General features: G+C 34.4%; 1 protein-coding gene across 3 annotated transcripts in view; it reads right to left on the bottom strand.

Annotated features, from left to right (window-relative positions):
- Positions 1-13,031, bottom strand: part of LOC121737026 (Down syndrome cell adhesion molecule-like protein Dscam2) — a 232,974-nt gene that overhangs the window by 147,249 nt on the left and 72,694 nt on the right. The gene's annotated exons all lie outside the window — the stretch shown is intronic.

Below are 13,031 nucleotides of genomic sequence, written 5' to 3'. Positions count from 1 at the left end.
AGCGAAGCCGCGGGCAAAAGCTCGTAATATTATGATACCTATCTATTTAGTGCTCTATTGGATGATGAGTAGAAAAATAGTTCAGACCTAAATTTGACTTAATACATTTTATAATTTTATTGGTAGTATGTCAAAAATCATTTTGTAACCATATTACCCATATAAACCAACATACCCTCTAATTTTACAACCCAAAACTACATTCCTTGAGATAACCTAATCCTTAAACCATTAAGTATAACCCGAGTATAAGTGGTATAAACCCATAACTGTTATCATTATGCGCTCTGAATGCTAATGCTATCTCGGAGTTTGGTGCCAGATGTTTCTCATACGTGGTGTATTAAAACGCGAGAATATTATACTTAATGTACTCGTAGTTATTTGGTATTCGTTAATAGCTTTACTGTTTGCGTTGTTTTGTAATGGGATTTTATATTAGGGCTTTTTCCGCGGCTTTGCTATGTTTGAAAGTAACTTAAGTGAGTTATTACCCCTTAGGGATTTTAATTAGATAAATAATTTTGAAAAACATTTCTTAGATGTGCCTTTATCTTTTTTTTGATAACTTTTAAGCAAATTTTTTGTGAGTAGCTTAATTTTGATAAGACGAACAACATTTTTATTTGCGACTAGCTGTTTCCCGCGGCTTCGTCCGCGTCAGCAAAATGTGATAAAAAAAGAAAACGAAAAAGAGAGAAATTTTCCCCTTCTTTACCCAAATAGTAAAAATGGGATCTTGTTAAGTAGTTGATCTGATAACTTTTCATTTACCTAAAGTTGTAGATAAAAACGCCAATACTGTATAGAAAATCTTAAGGATAAGGAATAAGAGTAAAATTATTATTTTTAAACCAAAATTGAAACCGATTTCCAAGGTAAAGACAATAGTAATTTTCTTAAATGAACTAAAAGTATTAATTAATAATTCATATTCTATATTCAGTATTTCTGTTCTCAATCTTCATAATTTGAAGTCGGTACCAGTCATATAAGTTGCAGTTATATTTTGTCATAGAACTGGCGATTAGGTTAGCTGGTAGTTGGTACCGACTTCAAAATAATGAAGACTGAGAACATAAATGTTTTATACGTGGGAGAGCCATGCTTCGGCACGAATGGGCCGACTTGACCGGACAAATACCACGTTCTCACAGAAAACCGGCGTGAAACAGCGCTTGCGCTGTGTTTCGCCGAGTGAGTGTGTTTTTCGGAGGCCCAATCCCCTACAATATTCCCTTCCCTACCCTCCCCTATTACCCTATTCCCTCTTAAAAGGCCGGCAACGCACTTGCAGCTCTTCTGATGCTTCGAGTGTCCATGGGCGACGGAAGTTGCTTTTCATCAGGTGACCCGTTTGCTCGTTTGCCCCCTTATTTCATTTAAAAAAAAGAAATACTGAGTACAGAATATGAATTATTTAATACTTGTTAGTTCATTTAATCTAGATCTACAATAAAAAATCTAGGAGTTCCCTCTATATCTCACGAATTTCAGTATCAGATCACTTTCGTAAGCATTGTACTATTAGAGAAGTTGATTCCTAGGCAGATGGCGGACCTAAGTAATTTGTTCGCATTCAGTCGAACCCATCCGACCGATCACAGCTAGCTGCTAGCATCGAATTGACACATGACGTAGGTCCGTCAACTGCATAGGAATCAATTTCCTCGATGGTACCAAATTCGGGTTATTGTACCTCTATAAAAAGTAAACACTAAATAGCAACAAAAGAGTTTTGAAAATCAGTCAACAAACGGTGGAACAATAATATAATAATCAAAGGCAAGATTTTTGATAATAATATTATTGTGATGATTCATGGCATAATTATTATAGTGATGATGATGATTAGTATTATTGACACATTAACATAATATTGCTTTTAGTTGTTGAAACAACGCCAAAATTGCCGAACATTTATCTATAAGGATTCAAGAGTTCTGTACAGCACCTTCGGAACCAGGGTGTACTTCGGCGCAATTTTTTTTTTTGGTAGTTTAAGCATAAAATCCTTCAGAAAAACGTAAAATTCCATATAAATTTTAAGGAGTCCTGTCGATTTCTCATGGATTGCATCATCAGATCAATCACTTTTGTGATCATGTTACCAAATTCGGGCTACATCTCATACAACAACAAAAGAATTTTGGAAATCGGTCTACAAACGACGGAGTTGTCCGCGAACCAATATAAAAAAAATAATATATCCTCCTCCTTTTCGGAAGTCGGTTAAAAAGTAGCCTAAGTTATGACTTACTACATCAGCTATGTGCCAAAAAAAGTCCCTTCAAAATCGCTCCAGCCATTTCAGAGATTAGCCGGAACAAACAGACAGACAGACAGACATTCAGACAAAAATTTTAAAAAATGTTGTTTTGGTGTATGTACCCTATATACATTCATAGGCATCGAGTAAAATACGGTTCTTTCAATATTACAAACAGACACTCCAATTTTATTTATATGTATATATAGATGTATAGATAAATCTCGAAATTGGTAGCTAACAGAGATAGAAAGGATTTCAAACTTTGAATTGATAGTCCTAAAATATGGACTGTTTTATTTGTAGGACAATGTTACTCTCAAATTATATGACTATCAATCTATCAATATACAAAACATCAGCTCGTTAAAGTTCCGTTGTAGGGTTCTGTAATCAACAAAACTTGGTTGACTACTGAACCCCAAAACGGAACCCTAACAAGCAGATTTTTTGTATATTGATAGGTTAATAGTTATTTAATTTAAGAGTAATATTGTCCTACAAATAGAACAATCCATAATATTTTAAGACCATCAAGTCAAAGTATGAAATCCTTTCCATTTCTGCTAGCTACCACTTTCAAGATTTTTCGCAGATGAAAATGTCGTTCGTCTTATCAAAATGAAGCTACTCACAAACAATTACCTTGATAGTAATAAAAAAAATTGGGTATATTACCTTAGAATCATTTTTCGTTATTCCAACGCAGGAAACTAGCAATTGCTTTTCCTCGTATAACTAAACTTCACCTGTAGCTTGAATGCTCAAGACTCGACAAAATATTATCTTGGGCGACATCAAATATTTATTGTACTCCCGTCTGCAGCGCTACGTCCCAACTCGGGACATTAATTACCAACTTGTTACACGGCGTTGTTTAATAAAATTTCGGTTATCATACTAAATGTGTTGCTTACATTTAAGATGTCTACTTGGAATGCTTAAAAGTTAACTACCTTCTTTTACTACAGCCATAAACGCTAGTACCTAAGCTATAACTATCTCTTTCCAACTTTTAACATGTTACAGTTTTCATCGCAACATGCTTACAAGTCGAAACTTTTTCGAGATGAACAGTAGCACATAGGCTACTTTAATCCAGAGCTAAGCGACAGAAGATCAGTAGTAGAGTAGGCTCTGGATTAAAGTAGCTTTTGATCCAAATTAGGTCAGTAGTTTTTGGTAAGAAGTAAACACCGTTAACCTTGAAACCATCAAATGAGCCCGTCAAAATGAACAACTTTTTCTATGAGAACAATGCTGGGAACTCAAAAAATTTCTTCATACGTCTTCATACGTAATATATATACGGTATGAATATTAAATTTATTTATTATACGCATTTAATATTCATACGTATATATACGGTATGAAGACGGAATTTTTGAGTTCCCAGCATTGTTCTTATAGAAAAAGTTGTTCATTTTGACGGACTCATTTGATGGTTATAAGCATCGGTGTTCACACTAACATTTTATATATAAAAATGGATTTTAAAATGTGTTAGTCGCGCTCAATCTTGAAAATGGCTGAACGGATTGGGCTGATTTTAGTCTTAAAATATTCGTAGAAGTCCAGGGAAGGTTTTAAAGTTACACGAAGTTCACCGGGACAGCTAGTCTTATATATAAAAATGGATTTCCAAATGTGTTAGTCCCGCCAAAACTCGAAAACGGCTGAACGGATTGGGCTGATTTTAGTCTTAAAATATTCGTAGAAGTCTAGGAAAGGTTTTAAAGTGACACGAAGTTCACCGGGACAGCTAGTAAACATATTATATTTCTTCATGGTAGCAGCGTGCAGTATGTACTATATAATAAAGTACATAAAGCCACAAAGTACTCTACTTCGTCCATTCACCGCCATTATCTAGCTATTTAACTTGCACGAATCATTACCCCGCGCAACAGGCACCAGAGGAAAAGGAAACAGGATAAATATCCAGGAATTTCTTACATTCGGGTCATGTAACTAAGCTTAACTAAGTAACGTTGTTTTGTAATTTACTTTTATAGCGTTCGTATCCCTCGGTGGGCATATTAAGTAGGTAATTCCGTAAACTTACGCATTTAATATTCAGAATTAAAGGAATTTTAAAGGAAATGTTAATGTCATAGTTAGAGTACCTAATGAGAGACCCTTTTGCTGTTCTCATGGCCTTTATTTTAGGTTTGAAACGTTTAAGTAGTAGGTACTAGGTACTAGGTACTATCGACAAAGTTAGTAAGCATACAAAAAAAAAAAACATTTTGCTGTTTCGTAGAAGGAACTCGCACGTTTTGCTCGATCGAGCAATAACGTCGAGCAAAACCCGCGGCTCGGGATTTCCTCCACACATTCAGCATTGCTCGATCGTTTTATTCTAAATCGATATATTTAATTCCATCGAGCCGATTCGATGCGAGCCAGCTGTGAGTTTTGCGGTCCACACAATAATTATTACTCGATTTGGAGTAAAACTATCGAGCAAAACCGCATGTGAGTACTTAGCATAACCACGTCTACAAACATGCTATAATTTTCTAGCGGCTTCAACATTTTGAGGTGTTAGTTAAAAAAAATACTCTGGTGGACGAGTCGACTTGTCGATTTTGTTCAAACTAAATGTTTGAGAACATCTTTTTCTACACACACACACGTTCATGTGTCATTTAGCTTTAACAACCTAAACACGATTCATATCTCAAGATAATTATTATTAATTATTATTGCTTCATTATATTATTTTAAAATAATAATCAGCAACACCCTATTGTGCGTTTAAGGACCTCTGTCCTCACTGAAAATAAACTAGAATTAAGATACTGTCAACAACTCTTCATGCTCTCATCTTCCCTTTACAAGACCTAGACGAATACAATTTGAAAGGGAGGGTTCCTTTGATGCACCGACCCACCCTTACATTCTACGTAGCCCTTATGCTATGGACATAAGGATCAATTTTACTAGCAAAATATCTATATATAGGGGTTACATTCTCTTCAAACAAAAGGTGAAATTCTGAAAGCGCAGAACGGCGCATCTCGATACAATAACTGCCCATTACCTAAATAGTGTTTTGTGTTGACTCAAAGATGGCTGAGCAGTTTTTATGCTATGCAATTTGTTACTGAATTTAAAGTACCATCAGATGGGAGATAACGAACCTACGTATTTGGTCGGGTTATGTCAGCCGTGATTGGCTGGGTTTTCTTTAACCCGACAAAGTTAGGTCTTTGTCTATGAATCAACTCTTATACTCGCGATCTACGAATAATAAAAACTAAGGCAGATTTAACCCGGCCGCACATTATCCGAATTTCTGATCAGAAAAATTCGGACGCCCCGCCGCGCTCATACATTTTGACACATCAGAATTCTGATAGTATGCGTGGTCCACAACAAAATGTATGAACAGAGTGCGTTCCGGCGGGCCTCCGTATTTTTCTGATCTGAAATTTCGGATGATGTGCGGCCGGGCTAATTGTGTCAAAGTTCCATGAAGCTACAAAATAAGTACCGAATACACAATTTTGTGTATTTATAGAAGTGACAATAATTATTATTGTCAACGTATTTATTTCGAGTGTTTCGTTGCTATTGTCATATTTTAGTGGGCGAAAAGGAACCAAATTCAAAACGGTTAAGAAATATGGGAGTTAAGTTTTCTTAGCTTTCATTATTCGTAGCTCGCTATAAACTAATATTTATGCATCTTGCAGGCAAGGTACAGTCTAAATAAATAAAGTCACAAACTTAATCTTGCATTTCTGTACAAATCTCACTTTACCGGGCTAAAGAAACAGCAAGCAAACAATTTTCTTTGCAGTTTGGACCGCTAATATGTACGAATTGCTTTCTCAAACTTTCCACACATCTGTTTGACTCTGCGGCTGCATGTGACGGCTTTGCAGGGAAATCCAACTTATTTTCTACATCTTTCCAAACAATTGTCAATTTTCTGCTTCTACATTCGACATCTTTTGTTTATTTGACTTGTAACGTTGTTAGCTTAGTTCGGATTTTATGGTTTCGCAATTTTTAGGGTTCCGTAGCCAAATGGCAAAAAACGGAACCCTTATAGATTCGTTATGTCTGTCTGTCTGTCTGTCCGTCCGTATGTCACAGCCACTTTCCTCCGAAACTATAAGAGTTATACTATTGAAAATTGGTAAGTAGATGTAGTCTGTAAACTGCATTAAGATTTTGATACAAAAATGGAAAAAGTATTAGAAATTTTAGGGGTCCTCATAGGTACAACTGAAACAAAAAATTTTTTTTTCATCTAACCTATACGTCCCACACGTATAGGTTAGATGAAAAAAAAAGTTATATCTATGGATATATATATCTAAAAATTTTATATATATATATATATATATATATATATATATATATATATATATATATATATATATATATATATATATATATATATATATAAATAGGTCTTTAAAAATTTTCTAATAAAAGTTTCTCATGTCTTTTTTTCTAACCTGAATAGTTTGCGAGAGAGACTCTTCCAAAGTGGTAAAATGTGTGTCCGTCCGTCCCCCCCCCCCCCTCTAACTTCTAAAGTAGGGGCATGATAAGTCTAAAAATAATATATGATGTACATTACTATAAAAACTACCAACGAAAATTGGTTTGAACGATATCTAGCAAGTAGTTTTTTTATACGTCATAAACGGTAAACCTTAAACCGATAAAAAAATATTTTTTTTTCATCTAACCTATGCGTGTGGGGTATTTATGGATAGGTCTTTAAAAATCATATTGAAGTTTCTTCTATAATGTTTTTGTAACCTGAATAGTTTGCGAGAGAGACTCTTCCAAAGTGAAAAAATTTGTGTCGCCCCCCTCTAACTTCTAAAGTAGGGGCATGATAAGTCTAAAAATAATATATGATGTACATTACTATAAAAACTACCAAAGAAAATTGGTTTGAACGAGATCTAGCAAGTAGTTTTTTTATACGTCATAAATGGTAAACCTTAAATTAATTTTCATTAAATCAACTGAAATATAAAAATAAATCAAAAACCTTTTAATTTCATTAAAATAAACCTTATTACTGCTGCGGAACCCTTCATGGGCGAGTCCAATTCGCACTTGGCCGCTTTTTTTCTCTACTTATATTTTTTGGGATTTTTAGGGTTTTCCAAACTTGATAGAATAGTGACGATAAGATTGTCCGGTTAAAGGTAATCAAGGAAGAGAAAGACCATAAAGATTTGATATATCTATGATATTTTTGTAACTTTTTGAGCATTTAAGCATCACGTAAACAACAGTAAATGCATAATATCTAATAATAATATTATGTTTTTTATTAAAAATGAAATAAATGCAATACAATATTTTTTTGTATTTTTCAGGTGATATATTTCATATTTATACAATATTTTTCAGGAGAATAGTCAGAAGTCAGACCTACGCCACAGAACCTTTTTTAGAAGTCCCTGCGACAGCCAAAATCCTCCTCCATTTTGATTTCACCTTTAGCACACAACCCACAAAATTATTCAAATAAGCTACAACTATATCGAAATGCAATATCGTATTGAATTTGAATTACATACGACTCAATACACTTCGATATTGCTACTTGAAGCTTGGACAGGTCGAGCGTAAAATTTACTAACAGTCTGCATGCAAACTTGTCCTGTCAGTTGGCAACGCCGCAAGGAAGCCAACTTCCATATATGGTAATAAACGTGCTACCTAACATAAGTTTTAGCAGTTGATAGACGAACTTTTATAGTTAGCTTCCTAGACTAGAGTGGCTCAGTTGACGACCTCTGTGGCTCAGTTGGTGGGCTTGGTAGCTCAAACCGGGGTCGCGGGTTCGAATCCCGCCGAGGGAACAAAAAGTTTTCAAAGTTCCTGGGTCATGGATGTGTATTAAATATATGTATAATATAATAAAAATCTTAAATATATGTATAGTATAAAAGTATTAAATATTTCCGTTGTCTGGTACCTGTAACACAAGTCCTTCAGGTACTTAGCACGGGGCCAGACTGACGTGGTGTGAAGCGTCCATAGATATTATTATATTATTAGATATTATTATTCCATTTCCGTGAGAGATCATAATTAAGCTGCAAGTGTTAACCAGTACAGAACTACAATTTCACATTTTATTGGAGTCTCAAAGTAAATAGTTTAATTTCTCAACGAGCACTAACTACAGCTACCTATTTACAAAGTATATTTTAAATGGATGGTAAAATAAAATTATTTTGTTACTTGCGGTCGATTTTTATAAGGTGGGAAAATTTGATACGTCAATATGTACTATCAAAAAAGTTGATTCCTATTCAGATGGCGGACCTAAGTAATTTGGTCGCGCAAACCTATCCGACCGATCACAGCTAACATTGAATTGGCATAAGCTGACCACATGACGTAGGTCCGTCAACTGCCTAGAAATCAATTTCCTCGATGGTACAATCTCGATAAATCCGCTGACATAATCTTTGCTAAAATAATTTAAGATAAAAATTTCTATTGTAATAAAATTGAAATCAAACCCACTAGAAGTCTAGAAGTGCCATATTTAAGCCGATACAAATAGAGGAAAAAAAAACTCACATTTAAAACGAAATAAGTATTCGAATTTCAAAAAATTTCAAGCTTGGATATTTTATATAAAGCAGCGAGAAAACTATTTTGAGTATGCACGAAAATGCTCCGGGCTGCATAGCGAGCACACGTGATTCGTTTTATTAACATTATACTCTTTTATACGTGATTCGGTCCGTATCGCAGGGGAAATAGAATGTTTAGCTCATATTACTGTGTCAAGTCAACAATCGTTTTACCTGACTATATTTGAAAGTAGTACTTGTCTTATTTGTTTGAAAATCTGTTGTGTATGTGATGAAATTGATTTCAAAAAAGGATTTTTTTTAGAGGAAAACAAAGGAAGAATTTCCCGAGTGAGGTGGTATGCTCCAGCAGGCCGCAGCCCACTAGATTGATTTTAGCTGTCATAATATGTACTTTTTCGGAAAATTTAATAACGTTCCACGGTAAACCTTACAAAGTGAAATATTAATTTGAAATATAAACACAAATGCTATATAGAAAATGATGAATCGCCTAAAACGTTTTGCATTAGCGATCGCTCGGGAGTCGGGGATGACTGAACGGTGACAGATTTCACACAATATTATCACACAATTTGTCACGGTATACAATTATTATTGATTGAATAAAACGTGACAGTCACGAGAATAGACCGCTCATAACTTTAAGATCAGCAAGAGATAAGTGTAAGAAAGGTAATAGTGAAAAAAATGACGTTTTTTGCAGGAATTGAGGTTTTAGGACCGGAAAAATGTTTTGAAATAAAAAAATCCGGGAGTTGACAGTATGTTTAAAATTTTAAAATAATTATTAAATTTTATAGATTTATTGTTAAAAACAAATAACAAAAAAATAATTATTGATTTATTTTATTTTACATTGAAAAAAATTGGATTTATTAACTGTAAGTCACGTGATTGGAAACGCCAATGAAGCATTGACGTCATCGTTCAGTGTCAAACAAAATTGACAGGTGTCAGGTTGAAAACTCACTTTTGCTCTGTCTACGGCCGTTGATTTGTTTCATGAACGATGACGTCACACGTGATCACGTGACCATAATGCCGCGCTTTTGTGATATATTTTGAATTCAGTATTTAAAATAATTTTGAACTCATTCTAGAATCTAGGACATAATAATGAATAAAATATTAATTTACAGGTATTATTGTAAACAACTGAAGCACTTAAAACTATTTTTAAAAAGTTGTCAACTCCCGGATTGTGGATTTTATGAATAGCCAGATATATTAGCCAGGTAATGAAGTAGTTATCGTGTTTTTCCACACACGTCCTCAGTTGTAAGCTATCATAAAACGTGTCACCGACTGATCACTATCTACCAATGACGATCGGCGGGGCTAAAATGGTCGCTTTGGAGAATCGTGATATGAATCATGATATGATTAATTTTTTTTTAAATCGCAAAATGCAATTCTGCTTGCAATTCATGTCTAGTAATTCGTACTAATTTGACATTTGTCAGTTTGATAGTTTTGACAATTCATTTGCTGAAATGATTGAGAGGAATTGCTAAATTGCAATGTCATATTATTAAAAAAAATTAGGAAGATAACTTTGCTAAACATTCAATTTCCTTACGGACAGTGTTTTTATAAACTTTTTAAAGCGGTCTTGTTTATTAAAATCGATCAACATTTTTTTAATATGTTTTTATGTAGCTTCTTGGTAATTGATATATTTAGCTATGTGTAATGTGTATCAAATTACAAATAATAAATATGTACCTAAATCCTAAAGCGATGAAAGCATTAAAGAATATCGTCTGTTTAATAGGAAACCTTTTTAAATAGGAGGTCAGCCATTCCTACTCCTTCAGGTACTTAGCACGGGGCCAGACTGACGTGGTATGAATCGTCCATAGATATTATTATTATTATACTATTATTCCAAACGGACGGCTTATATATGAAGTTTGTAAGGAAAAATTATTCGAGTGTACACGCTTACTTAAGGCTGTGATTTATGTCTGAGATTACGATGAAATGGTACCAAAAGCTGCAATTTAATAGATATGGTAGAGACACAGTGTAAAGGATTCTATACATAAAACAGTATGCCATCTTTATAGTAAAGCCTAAATTGAGCGCAGGCACACATTAGCGTGATTTGAGATAATTGCAAAGATCTCTAGGGATACATTTATATTCGCTCGAAAAAATATATTTTCAGATTTGACATAATTTGAAAATATTTTTTTCGTTTAAAGTCTAAACTAGTGTTTTCAGGTCACACCTTTAAAAAGCAGAGCCTTTATATCAATTTGCAATTGATTGCTTTCACAGCCAAATAAGAAAATATATTATAAGATTGGTCATAAACTCATAAAGTATTGCAAGTGCCATATTTAATATTACTTAGCATTAAATCAAATCGTACACCCATTTTATTTCTGTGTAGTCGTAGCTTTCAAAATATATCTAAACTGTATAGGCTCTAAATGCGGTAACTCGTCTAACTATCACAAAATTTCTTAAACAACTAGTTACTCTACTGTATTTATACTGTGGCATGGGCCTGTGGGATTTTCTGAGGACATGATAAATCTTGATACAATGCCCGAGACCGCGGCCGTGCGGCTACGTTTGATGACATGAATAAATGGATCCCATGACCGGACAGTTTATAGTTTTGACTCCCGAAAACCTTTTTTTATTTACTTACATCTGATGAACACGTCTTTGATTTAATGTATACATTTTATTTACTCGACTACGGAGAATAATGTGTTATTTTTATTTCATGTGCGGCTTTTCCACGTTGGCATATGTTGGACCAATATAATAATTAACCATGAACAAAAATATTACTGCAGTATACAGCTGACTCAATCATATTATTATTTATTTATTATTATGGTTAATCAGAGTAAGTTCGGACACCCTGATTAACCCTGATTAACCTTATACATCATTGCCCGGCATAAAAAGAAGCTTATTATCTATATAATATATAAAAATGGATTTTCAAATGTGTTAGTCGCGCTAAAACTCGAAAACGGCTGGACGGATTGGGCTGATTTTAGTCTTAAAATATTCGTAGAAGTCCAGGGAAGGTTTTAAAGCGACACGAAGTTCACCGGGACAGCTAGTATGTAAATAAACTTCATAATATTGAGTCCCATTCCGAAAAATTTTCGACATGTCTTTAAGAAAACCATGATAAAAGGCGCTTGAAAACTCTAAAATTATTTGGTAACCGCGTTCACCCAGACTTTATTATCTCCTTAAAATTAACAACAAAGAGCCTGAGTACAATTAGGTACATAACCCAAAACAAAGAGACATTTGTCTCACAAAGAGATAAGACAAGAGTTCTAACCCGCCACACGCACAACAATGGACAGACCACGAGGCGCGCAACTTGTACCGTACACAGTATAATGATATACAGTACTAAATGACGCTCGCAACTATTTTGAATCGTAATTTTTTCCGGGATAAAACTATCCTATGTCTTTTCCCGGGACCCAAAGTATCTCCATACCAAATTGCAGCAAAATCGATTCAGCCGTCAGTGGTTTTCCGGACAGACAGACACACTTTCACATTTATAATATTAGTATGGAAGTATGGATACTGCGATTCAGGTCATCCATATTTCTATACAAGCACCTTAATAATAATATTATTTACGCAGAGTGTAAGTATTCATGATCCGCTATCTTTAATTGTCATTAATTAAAACTCGTATAATTTTTGGAACGAAGTTCCTTATCGCGCGTTTGGCGTAAATCTGAAGGCTAGACAGAACGATATTTGACCTCGCACTTTTTTATTAGTACCTGCATGTAAGGGGCAGAGGGCATTGAAAACGCCTTCTATTGTAGCCCAGGAATACTAACAACGCGTCAATTTATTCTCAAAAAACGCCATCTTGTTGACGCACAGGAATACTATCAACGCCCCCTGCCCCTACCATGCAGGTTAAAAAGTGTCGAGGTCAAATATCATTCTGTCTACCCTATCTAGCCTTTACACCGATCGCGCGATAAGGAACTTCGTTCCAATAATATAAGTAAGCTTCACTATATGAGTTTATAAACTTCTATTTCATAATGTTCACGAAAGACGAAAGTTCTGAACTAACTTTGTCGTAATCATAGTAAAGCGTAACACAGATTTAGTAATACAGTTATTACTAAAGTTGTAATATATTGTCTGAACTA

The sequence above is a fragment of the Aricia agestis genome, chromosome 20 (genome assembly GCF_905147365.1).
Source record: "Aricia agestis chromosome 20, ilAriAges1.1, whole genome shotgun sequence".
NCBI classification, from domain to species: domain Eukaryota; kingdom Metazoa; phylum Arthropoda; class Insecta; order Lepidoptera; family Lycaenidae; genus Aricia; species Aricia agestis.
Note: the sequence above shows the minus strand (reverse complement) of the source record. Positions and strands in the feature narration are given on the sequence as shown.